Genomic DNA, 13,829 nt, shown 5'->3' with positions numbered 1-13,829 from the left:
ATGGTTTCTGAGAGTCTGCAATACTATTCTGAGATGGTCTGCATAACCATGCTCACTATAGGACTAGACAAGAATGTCATCTATGAAGACTATAACGAACATTACAAAGTACGGCTTGAACACATGGTTCATCAAGTCCATGAAGATTGCTGGGGTATTAGTAAGACCAAAGAACATGACTAAGAATTCAAAATGACCATACCGAGTTCTGAAAGTTGTCTTTGAGACATCATATTCTCTGATTCTGAGCTGATGATAGCCTGATCTGAGATCTATTTTAGAAAAGTAACTAGCACCCTAAAGTCGGTCAATGCAACACCTTGAGTCTGGTACCCAAAAAGCTATATGGTGCTCATGACTCCGAAGGACCACAAACTAACCTATAACTGATATCTGTAACTGAGTAGTGCATAATTTACTGTATAAATATGGAATATAAGCTGTAAGGCTGTAAGGTTAAAAAATGTAACATGTCTGATAAAACAATATCAAAATGAGGTATAGAAATACGCAAAACTAAAATAAACTATTTAAACATACTGTAGTCTGAAAGCCTCTAAACTGTCTAAAAACTATAGAGTTGATAGGACATGTCCCCAACTAACTCTAAACTACTAAAATAAACTAAGTACTGAAGGAATAAAATAATTAAATAATAACATCCTCAAATGATGAGGACTCACTGCTGACTCTGACTACTGAAATTGGAATGCTACTGATGCTCTGGAGCTCAAACTTCTGAACCTATGGTATAAAAACCCATAGCGCAAATGTGTCGGTACGATTGAATATATTGGTATGCAAGTGAGGTTGGTTAAATGCAAAGGGTTCATATGCATGAGCAATACTAAGTGACAATACAACATGAACGTAAGCATACATGCATAGATAAGTAACTAAAATTGAATACATGGTAATACTGACTACTGAGTCTAAATACTAATAACATGAGCTACTGATAACTGAGATAATTATTATTGAGTAACTATAGCTGACAGTTTAGATTCTGATAAAACTAGCTAAGTTTCGTACTGTACTGAGTGACTGTATCTGACAGTCCTGATATCTGAAGAACTATTTGAGTTCTATTACTGAGACTGAGTGACTGTATCTGACAGTCCTAATTTTGTAACTAAAACTATGGGAGAATTTAACTAACTGACATGCCCCAAATAAACTATTATAGTTGAGTTGGGGTCCAATCTGCAACCCCAATTAGAAGGGTGTCAATACTGCGCCACTGGTAAGAACAAGCTGTGAGTGACCCTTATCTGACAGTGTCCCTAAAGGATAATAGTGGGACCCTCATCTAACAGTGTTAATCCACCTCATCAACCCTCAACGGATAGTGTTGGTGTCTCAACCTATACTGGCTACATAGTTCTGGAATGCAAGGATTGCTTTTAGGAATTATACCCTCTACTGAAAGTGTCTGTTCCCATGCATGGGTTCACTTGGTGTTGAATCCTACTCCCAACTGAATAGATACTGAACTAATTTTCCTAGTTTACACTAGGCATGACTGGGCTATTACTGATTGTACTGATTAATTGGACTGAACTGAGTTTGCTGAGTTTCTTTGACTGAAGGAATACTACTGAGATCTAATAACTAACTGATTACTGAGATTACTGGACTGATACTAAATTTACTGCATTTTCCTGAGTCACATGACTGACTGAGTTCTACTGATCATGGCTTGACGGAGAGTATCATGAAAATCATGACACTGGCTCTAGGCACACAACTAAATTATTAGGTACAAGTACCCCTAGGACTCGATAGAAGGAAACTAACAAGGCATGACATTCGGGAATACATGACCAATATCAACAATCCATAATATAATAAGTTAGGGATTTCATAGATTACATGATTATCATAATCTTTTACATGAATGGGAAAACATATAAACCTGTCATAATTTCATCAACTAGTCTCATGAGCATTCCATAAAACATTTATAATGCACAACAATATCATAGAAGTCATTGTGATCATAAGGGTAAAACATGCACTTATCACTTGAGTCACAATTGAGCTATGATGCATAATTTCTAGTCCCTTTGGCATTTTATCAAACACCTTGCATGCATAACTTAAGGCATAGGCATAATCATCAAATTATCACTTCAAAAATCCATGAATCGACTAAACTTATAGATTTCAAGCCACACATTAACATAGTTTTATGAACAACACATAAAGATTCCATCTTAGGAATCACATCATCATAATCTCATGAACATAATCGACCCACAACAAAATTTTCACAATACATGATTTAAAACTTGATTCTTGAACTTCATGGATGGAAGGAATCTATGAATGAACACTATGCATACATTAGTACTTGATTCTATGAAGTTTGATGGTGGAATTTTCTTGAATTTGAATCTCTAATTGAAAATCCTAAACTTGTTCTTGAGGAAAATTGAGAGAAACTAGTATATTTTGGGTGAAAAAGAGCCAAATTTCATGTTGTTGGGTTTATATAGGGGTGAGAGGTTGACCCTTTTGCCCTTAAAAACGCAGACATTTAATGACTGAAATTGAGCATCAATGCAATCCCGACGTGTCATGCCATGATCGCGCCAAGCCTCAGTAGTTTCACTGGCAGTCCCTATAATAATGTTAACCAACGCAATGGGCGATGTGCCACACCAAGATCAAGTTGGTCCACTATTTTGGTTTACCAAATGTGCTCTAATCGAGGTCCAAAAAATCTGAAACTCATCTGGGAAGACCTATTGACCTCTCTGATCATTAAGTAACAAGCATACGGACCATTAAAGGACATTAAGGTGGAGAAATGAGCTTGCCAACTTTTGAAGGACAAAAATAAACTAAGTTTGGGAACTTAGCTAGAGTTTTCTAAGTTTGGGACCTTTTGACAAAATTAAAGGACTGAATAAAGCTTAGACATTTTGTGGGGTCTTACAATATCTCCCCCTGAGAACAATCTTCTTCGAATGAGACTGACTGAGATGAAAAAAACAAACTAAAGTATATATAGGACATGAATAACTAAAATATGATTTCATAACAGACATGATTGATAAACTGAATATATCATACTAAACATGCATATCTGATACATGCACAACTGATTCATGAATACATGATTAGGATCATCGATGAGCTGAGTATATTGAATATACATATTTAATGCATGAATTCATGGCTAAACTGATACATGAATACATAGCTGGGAGTACTGATATGTTGATCACGCATATCAGATGTGTGAATACATGACTGAACTGATTCATGAACATGTAATGGTAAAGAGACCAAATTTGAAATAAAAACTGATTATGGAGTTAAACACCAAGTTTGTAACTAAAATTTGGACATGAGACTGAATAAGCTTAAGGAAAGCTATTACCTTGGGATGAGTCTGAATTTGTAGAGAAGAGGTGAGGATACTTGGTTCATATATCTGCTTCTACTTGCCAAGTAGCTTCCTCAACGGACTAATTCTTCCAAAGAACTTTAACTAAAGGGACCTCTTATTCCTCAGTTTGCAAGTCTGATAGTCAAGGATTTCAGCTGGAATCTTTTCAAAAGAGAGGTTATTCTGAATGTCTATGCCCTCTATAGGGACTACAACTATTGGGTCACCTATGCACTTTTTTAAGTAAGTAGAAATGAAACACTGGATGAACTGAGGCAAGATCTGAAGGAAATTTGAGCTCATAAGCTACTTTACCAAAGTGACTGAGAATTTTGAAGAAACTGACACATCGGGGACTGAGCTTTCCTTTCTTGCCAAATCTCTTCACTCCCTTCATGGGAGAGATCTTTAAATAAACATGATCACCAGTCTCAAACTATAGTTTCTTTCTGAATATACATGAACAAAAATATGAGAACATGACTGAGTCTATGACATGTGTCATGGACTGAGCTTCATAAGCCGAACTGAGCTATTGAGTACATAGCTATAACCAAGATTGGCACTAGAGGGTCAACCTATGAGTACCCACTTCTCTAAACTGGATTCATTATGTGAAGAGAAAAATAGAGTGTCTAGATCATGAAAGTTCAGGAGTTATAGTGTATCCCTCCTTAGGACACTATGTCCCTCGAAAAATACTGACTTGATTGAGATGTTAAGGAAAAAGCTGAGGTGATGCACAAGGCACCTACAAACTAAATCATGACTGTATATCTGGGATCTGAGATTGAGACATAAAACATTCACTGAGCTGTACACACAACTACCTGGTTGATCCATCTTTGAATGGTTACCTTCATGAGACTTTGGATAGTGCGACTAGATGGAAAAAATTTAGGAAGATACACCATATAAACTTATTTATCTGACTGCTAAACTGGACTTTACCTAGTCTGAATAACTAGACTGAAACTATAGAGCATTATGCATAGAAGGTAATGATTAACTGGGTAATATGAGATAACTAAGCATAAATGAGTAAAAACTGTATTATATTAAGAAATGCTAGACCAAGCGTATAACATGATTCGGAAATATTTTGTAAATTGAGGTATTGAAATACTAATAAATAAGTAACTGATGACTGTATGCCTTGGTCAGGTAATACTGAAAGTGAACTGAGTTTCTGATCTGGCTAGACTATGACTGGGCTAAGATAGTCGCTTTGATGGTAGTTGAGACTATAACTGCAACTAAGACTGTAACTAGGTCTGAATGATGGTTTTTTATAACTGTGGTTTAGAATGGTATTAAAGTACTGAATTCTAATGGCTAAGTAACTGATAACTAAAAGCCATAGTCCTGTAGGACTACTCGAGTCCTTTATTGAATATAATTACTAAAATTACGCAATAACTGAGGCTTAGGGACAAAACATCAACACCAAAGATTCACCGAGGGATCTTAATTAAGGTTATTCGTGATATAAATCTGAGTTCGACTGATCACAAGGATTGGAGCATGTGTTATGTGAGATGGGCATATTGTAAAGCATGACATAAGTGTATGAGTCATAAGTTCATGACCTGAGGCTGCAGTTTCTGTACTCATGGGACATGATTCATAACATTGAGTGAACTGAAACTCCTTATCCTAGGAATTGAGAGCGTACATGAGTTTTCACTAATATGAATAAATATGAGTAATGGTCATAGAGCTGACATGTAGGACATGAATAGATATCATGATAACTGTTAGGTTTTGATATTCTGAGATGGTTTTCTAGATCATGCTAACTGCAAGAATATAAAAGAATATTATCTATGAATACTATGATGAACATATCCAAAAACTGGTTAAACACTCGGTTCATTAACTCCATGAAGGCTGTGGGTGCATGGGTAAGACCAAAGGACATGACAAAGAATTCAAAGTGGTCATATCAAGTTCTGAAAGCTGTCTTTCGAATGTCATATTCTATGATTTTGAGCTACTGATAGCCTGATCTGAAGTCTATCTTAGAGAAATAGCTGACACCCTAAATTTAATCGAATAAGTCATCGACTCTGGGAAGTGGATACTTGTTATAGACTGTGACATTGTTGAGATGACGGTAATTTATACATATTCTAAGAGAACCATCTTTATTGTGCACGAATAAGAATGGTGCACCCCATAGGGACACACTGGGTCTGATGAATCCCTTAACAAGGAGATCCTTCAACTGTTCTTTCAATTCTCTGAGTTCTGCTGGTGCCATGCTGTATGGTGAAATAAATATAGGCTGATTATCTAGAAAAAGGTCTATGTCGAAGTATATTTCCCTTTCGGAAGGAATTCCTGGAAGATCTTCAGTAAAGACATCTGAATATTCATTCACTACTGGGGCTAATTCAAGACTGGGAGTTTTGGAACTAGAGTCCCTAACTCAAATAAGATGATAGGCACATCCCTTAGATATCATTTTCCTAGCCTATAGTTAGGAAATAAGCTGACCCCTAAATGCTAAAGTACTACCCTTCCACTCAAGCACGAGTTTATTCGGAATCTAAAATTGGACAATTTTATTTCTGCAGTCGACTGTGGCATTGCAGGAATGAAGACAATCCATGCCGAGAATGACGTCAAAATTAGTCATCTCTAATTTAACTAAGTCTGCTGAAGTAACTTTCTGAGATACCATAATTGGACAGTTCGTGTATACCCATCGGGATATGATAGTTTTACCCACTAAGGTAGAGACTGCGAAGTGTTCTACCAGAATTTTAGGACTGAATCCAAAATCAACTGCTATATAATGAGTAACAAAAGACAAAGAGGCTCTTGGATATAGTAAAATCTAAACATACAAGTGATAGATTAGTAACGTACTAGTGACCACATCAGGAGAATTTCCTAATCCTGTCGGGACTGAAGAGCATATAGTCTATTTGGGCATTGCCCACTAGTGGCACTAGAGGTGGCATCCTGCTGATTCGGGCGACCGAACTGAGCTGAGAAATGGTTATACTGGCTTTGTGGACCATCTTTAGGAAAATATCAGACTCTGTGACCTGACTCGCCACACCTGTAACACACATCACTGCTGACTCTACATATACCCTTATGATATTTTCCATAAGTCCGACAAAGAGGATGGGTTTTGGCACTGCTAACACCGCCCTTAGGTTTAGGAGCTGCCAGTCTATCTCTAAATTTTGGGACCGAAGCACTGGCTGAGGAAGGAACTAGAATCAAAGACTTTAGGTAGAACTGATAACGGTTACCACCCTCTGACCTAGGCTGAGAGAAATTGAGATTACCTGTTCTTGCTCTCTTATTTTCTCTCTCTCTTTCTTCCTTTCTACAATTTCCCACCTCAATCTGTTGGGCGTGAATCACATGCCTGGTTGGGATAATAGCCTGCTTATTACTCTGAGTTACTATTGAATAAGATAAAGTAAGAGAGTTGATTCTGAATTCCTCATAAAATACATGCTCATCTAGGGAATCTGCCTAAACGGGCGGAGGTGCTGATTGATTCTCGGTTCTTCTTTTATCAGTCCTTTTGGGAGACATGTTCTATAATAAAAGGGAGAATGAATTAGTCTGGGATTTAAATTTAAGCTCATGCTCACTGGAACGACATGAATACTGAAAGAGGGGAAACTATTCCTAAAATATCTTATAGCCTCCTGTCCATAAGTGTGGTGCACAACACACCCATGCATAAGACTCTACTAGATGCGGCTTTTTAGACTTCCTAGGACATTATTGATCGTTAGGTTCTGATACCAATTTTGTAATGCCCCAAGTCTAGTACCCAGAATGCTACACGGTGCTCATAACCCTGAAGGACCACAAACTAACCCATGACTGATATTTGTAACTAAGCACTGCATGATATACTGTATAAATACAAAATATAAGCTATAAAGGTGTAAAGTTCAAAATTGTAACATGTCTGATAAAATAATATCTGAACGGGGAATAGAAATACCTAAAACTGAAATAAACTGTCTCAACATACTTAGTCTGAAAGCCTCTAAACTATCTGAAAACTGTGGAGTTAATAGGACATGCCCCCAACTAACTTCGAACTACTAAAATAAACCAAGTACTAAAGGAATAAAATAATCAAATAATAACATCCTCGAATGATGAGGACTCACTGCTGACTCTGACTGCTGAAATTAGAATGGTACTGATGCTTTGGAGCTCATGCTTTTGAACCAATGGTATAAAAATACCATAGCACAAATACGTCAGTACGATTGAATATACTGGTATGCAAATGAGGTAGGCTGAATGCAAAGGGTTCATATACATGAACAATACTAACTGACTATACAATATGAATGCGAGAATACATGCATGGATAAGTAACTGAAACTAAATACGTGGTAATACTAATTACTGAGTCTGAATACTAATAATGAGCTACTGATAACTGAGATAACTGATACTGAGTGACTGTACCTGGCAGTCTAGATTTTGACAAAACTAGCTGAGTTCCGTACAGTACTAAGTGACTGTATCTGACATTCTTGATATCTAAAGAACTATCTGAGTTATATTACTAAGACTGAGTAATTGTAACTGACAGTCCTAATTCTGTAACTGAAACTATGGTAGAATTCAACTAACTAACATGCCCCGAATAAGCTATTATAGCTAAGTTAGGGTCCAATCTGTAACCCCAATTGGAAGAGTCTCAATACCACACCACAGGTAAAGACAAGCTGTGAGTGACCATCATCGAACAGTGTCCCTAAAGGAAAATGGTGGGACCCTCATCTGATAGTGTTAATCCACCTCATCAACCCTTAACTGAATGTGTTGATGCCTCAACCTATGCTGGCTACATAATTCTGGAATGCAAGGATTGCTTCTAGGAATCATACCCTCTGCTGACAGTGTGTGTTCCCATCCTTGGGCTTACTCGGTGTTAATCCTACTCCCAACTGAATAGATACTGAACTGATTTTCCTAGTTCACATTAGGCATAACTGAGTTGTTACTGATTATATTGATTAACTAGACTGAACTGAGTTCGTTGAGTTCCATTGACTGACGGAATACTACTAAGATATGATAACTGACTGAAATTACTAGACTGATACTAAATTTACTGAGTTTTTCTTAGTCACATGAGTGACTGAGTTCTACTGATTGTGGCTTGACTGAGAGTATCATGAAAAATATAACACTGGCTCTAGGCGCACAACTAAATTGTCAGGTACAAGTACCCCTAGGACTCGATAGAAGGAAACTAACAAGGCATGACATTCTTGAATACATGACCAACATCAACAATCAACAATACGATTTGGACGAGTTTCATGGCTGATTTTGACATATTTGAGTTCACCCTGGCCTAAGGAACCTAGATCTACAAGAATAACCATATCTGGAGTTTATTTGGTTAGGGGTCAAACTTTGGTGTACTCTTAAATATTCATGTTGTTCTTCCATGTTCATCAAGTCTTGCTAAGGAAGAATATTCAAAGATGTTGTTTGATCCAAAAAAGGAGAAGAAAGAGAGTACTTGGCATTTGTGAAATAATATTCCTTGGCATATTCATTGTCATCCAAAAGAAAAAAGAGACAAAGGGAATAATCAAGTACAACTGAAAGTACAAGGGGGGAGAGGCAACTCATTTTGAATTCATTTGAAGCTCCAAAAAGGATTCAAAACCTCCATTTTTCCCTCTTAAATTTAAATCCTTTTATCCCTAAAGAAGTTTTTGGCTGAAAGAAATATTTGGGAAATTGAAAATTTGAAAAATTGACAACCAACCACGTAGTGCCACATCAACTTTTGTGATTAACCAAATTCATCTCTAGAATTATATTTTCTTAGTTTCTAATTATTGTTTATAGTTTTAATTTTGTTTTTTCTATCCCTAATTAACAACAAGTAAGTACCTACTAGTTTGGTAATTAGTTAAAGTCCGTTTGTTTCGCGTCTTCGATTTTTGTGTGCTTTTCTCATTTTTGAATTCGTAGTAGTTTGTCGGTTCAAGTCGGTACACCATTTTATTTGAGTCATATCAAACAAAAATTGACTCCGGACTAAGGCATATTCACCACTTAATTCACTTGCCAAGTATTGCCAAGTATGTAACACTTGTGAGACCAAGTGTGAGGTGAGATCCGAGAGTGAGAGAGTTGGTGAGGATATTTGAACTAACTTGTTTGTTAATTTGGTAGGTTTGTTTCTTTGTTTTAGGTACCATGGCTTCCAATAATTTGGATTCCACGTTTCATCGTATCAATGCCTATTGGGATAGCTTCATTGAAGATATATGCCAAATGCTTAGTGCAATAAATCCCAATTTTGGGATAAGTAATGAAGAAGTGAGTCCAAAGGGAAACATTGACCTATTACTTTGTAATGTGAAGCATGAGCACTTCCATGATGAAAAACCAAGTGAAGAAAACATTTCTGATGATACACAAGGTAATAAAGCTATCTTCTACACCTCTAGAAACTTGAATTGTTTTGATGGGGCTAGTAGTGTCCAAAGTGGTGTAGTTTCAGAATTTCTTAGTGAAGAAGTGTGTGAATCTTATTATTATGATACTCTTAGTGTTTTTAGGTTGCATAAGGTCCAAAATATTGTTGTGAGTATGCAAGCACTAGTTGATCGTTTAGATGACAAAATCAATTCTTTTTGTAAGAATGATTTGTGTCCATCTAGTGCTAGGACTTATAACTTGAATAATGTTACATTACCAAGTGACAAGAGTATTAACACACTAGTTTAACCTTTCAAAAACCAAGGTGAGTCTACGTTGCTATGTGAGTTTCCAACAACTAGTGAGGATGTGAAGGATGGAATGGATCTTGTTGAGGGAAGTCTTCTAGGTTGTGGATCCTCATTCTTGAATGTTAATATTCCCTTAAAATAAAATTCTTTGGGTGATTGTGAGTATGATTCCCTAGTAAAAGGAATGAGTAACCCGACTTATATCCTTGGCTACTTAATCCATTTGATCTCGGTGCACTAGTAGGGTAGGGAAGGGATTGTCTTGGCATGTCTTCATTTTTCCTTGATAATTACCATATCCTTATCCTTTGTACTGATCATACTAAGTGTTTCATGGTTAAAACAAAGGATTTCTGGTTGTATTTTAAAAGTGGACCCCCTCGGCATGATATTTTCACACTTGATTCCTTTCTATACTACCTCTTTACCTATGATGATGACTTTGTTAATTTTGAATTGGTATTATGTAGATTTAGTAATTTTGGTGGCTGGTTCCCTTGTTTGAGCGATGATGATATGTGGGTGAGGTGGACCTTATGATCAATAGTGTCACCATATTTGATGAGGTCCTCTGTAGAGGTAATGAAATAAATGTAACTTATGGATCCTAAGCCAAAGGTAGTCTTACGTTTTGGGTATAGTGAGTCCATTAAGAGCATTGCAGTTTCCTTATCTCTTGATATTTTCTAAAACCACCTCCTTTGTGCCATTCATGCTACGTTCTTCATGTCACACACAAAGGACCCATGGATGTATTTCAAACGTGAACAACCTTGGCTTGTTGATATATGTGATGGTCTCAAGTTTCACTCCTCTTTCATTGATGTCTATCTTAGCCAAGTCCTTTATGATGCTTGTAGTAAGTGTTTCATGATAATAACAAAGTATTATTTGCTATATTCCAAGAGTGTACCCCCTTGGCATGGTTATATCATTTGTGGTACTAATGCTAACCCTCCTACCATGAGGATTGTGTGCTTGTTTTCTTCTCTCTTTGGTGTTGCTAGATGTGAATTTGAGGACAAATTGCTTTCAATATGGAGAGGATGATACAATAATAAAGAGAAAAAAAGATTACAAGGAATTATCGAAGGTTCAAGCTTTGGATTGAATACCCTTTGGGAGCCTTTTCAATCATTGTTCATGCAAATGGGAGCTTATGAGAGCGTGATGCCTTCAACCAAGGGAGCGCATTAGATTAAATGTGAAGAGGAGCTTTTAATACACTCCAAGGAATACTTGAATACACTCTAAAGGAGCCTCAACTTAGGGAGATCATGGCCTTTTGAGACTCCCTTTCTACACTCCAAAGGAGTATCCTTCATTAATGGTATTTTATATATTGTCTTGTAATAGTATAAATAGACCCTTAGCTTCCATTTTCATTTGACTTGGATGAATTGAAATTGAGTATTACTCTTAGTGTAGTTTCTTTCCTTAGTGTAGGGCTTGGTAAATCCATCTTAGTGTAGGTCTTGGAAAAGACATCCAAACTTGTGAGATTAATACATTTGATAGATTTCACTTGTGTTGATCTATTGGAAACAAAGGTGTGATTGAGGAGTGTGAATTGATTTAGTCCACCTAAGAGTGAGGTTTAAAATACCATTGATGAGGTGTGTTTGAAGGTTTGATACACTTTCTTGTTCTAATCATTGGTGATAGTAAGTGTCCCATTACCTATCTTTACTATTACACATCTCTTCTTCATCCCCTTTCTTATTGTGTTGTTTTCTTTGTCTCGTGGTTGCTGATTTTTGCAACTTGTGTCCATAATTTCATTTTTAGTAGTTTATTCTTGGATCATTTGGTATCAAAGGCATTTATTAGAGTTGTTCCCCCAACTCTAAGTCTTGGATCCAAGAAAATCTAAACCAAAAGAGTGTAGAAAATCGATAATCTCACAAAAAAAATTGTAAACCTGTTTTTGTGTTTTGGCATAATTTTAAATCTTAGTTCTACATGTTTTTATTGTGTATTGTTGGTTTCTTGTATTAGATTCTTGTTCTCTAACACCTAAGGAGTCTGTATCTACACTTGGAATAATATTTGGTTGAGTTTGAGCTAAGAACTTCCATGGATATGCTGTTTTTGAAGCTTTTAAGCAAGATCTGAAATTAGGTTTATGATTTGGATGAGTTTCATGGCTGATTTTGACATATTTGAGTTCACCCTGGCCTAAGGAACCTAGATCTACAAGAATAACCATATCTGGAGTTCATTTGGTTAGGGGTCAAACTTTGGTATACTCTTAAATATTCATGTTGTTCTTCCATGTTCAACAAGTCTTGATAAGGAAGAATATTCAAAGATGTTGTTTGATCCAAAAAAAGGAGAAGAAAGAGAGTACTTGGCATTTGTGAAATAATATTCCTTGGCATATTCATTGTCATCCAAAAGAAAAAAGAGACAAAGGGAATAATCAAGTACAATTGAAAGTACAAGGGGGGGAGAGGCAACTCATTTTGAATTCATTTGAAGATCCAAAAAGGATTCAAAACCTCCATTTTTCCCTCTGAAATTGAAATCCTTTAATCCTTAAAGAAGTTTTTGGCCGAAAGAATGATTTGGGAAATTGAAAATTTGAAAAAGTGACAACCAACCACGTAGTGCCACATCATCTTTTGTGATTAACCAAATTCATCTCTAGAATTATATTTTCTTAGTTTCTAATTATTGTTTCTAGTTTTAATTTTGTTTGTTCTATCCCTAATTAACAACTAGTAAGTACCCACTAGTTTGGTAATTAGATTAGAGTCCGTTTGTTTCGCGTCTTTGATTTTTGTGTGCTTTTCTCATTTTTGAATTCGTAGTAGTTTGTCGGTTCAAGTCCGTACACCATTTTATTTGATTCATATCAAACAAAAATTGACTCCGAACTAAGGCATATTCACTACTTAATTCACTTGCCAAGTATTGCCAAGTATGCAACACTTGTGAGACCAAGTGTGAGGTGAGATCCGAGAGTGAGAGAGTTGGTGAGGATATTTAAACTAACTTGTTTGTTAATTTGATAGGTTTGTTTCTTTCTTTTAGGTACCATGGCTTCCAATAATTTGGATTCCACTTTTCGTCGTATCAATGACTATTGGGACAGCTTCATTGAAGATATACGCCAAATGCTTAGTGTACTAAATCCCAATTTTGGGATAAGTGATGAAGAAGTGAGTCCAAAGGGAAACATTGACATATTACTTTGTAATGTGAAGCATGAGGGCTTCCATGATGAAAAACCAAGTGAAGAAACATTTTTGATGATATACAAGGTAATAAAGATATCTTCTACACCTTCAGAAACTTGAATTGTTGTGATGTGGCTAGTAGTGTCCAAAGTGGTGTAGTTTTAGAATTTCATAGTGAAGAAGTGTGTGAATCTTACTGTTATGATACTCTTGGTGTTTTTAGGTTGCATAAGGACCAAAATATTGTTGTGAGTATGCAAGCAGTAGTTGATCGTTTAGATGACAAAATTAATTCTTTTCGTAAGAATGATTTGTGTCCATCTAGTGCAAGCACTTATAACTTGAATAAGGTTCCATTACCAAGTGACAAGAGTATTCACACACTAGTTGAACCTTTCAAAAACCAAGGTGAGTCTACGTTGCTATATGAGTTTCCAACAACTAGTGAGGATGTGAAGGATGGAATGGATCTTATTGAGGGAAGTCTTCTAGGCC

This window comes from Capsicum annuum, chromosome 7 (assembly GCF_002878395.1).
Source record: "Capsicum annuum cultivar UCD-10X-F1 chromosome 7, UCD10Xv1.1, whole genome shotgun sequence".
Classification (NCBI taxonomy): domain Eukaryota; kingdom Viridiplantae; phylum Streptophyta; class Magnoliopsida; order Solanales; family Solanaceae; genus Capsicum; species Capsicum annuum.
Note: the sequence above shows the minus strand (reverse complement) of the source record.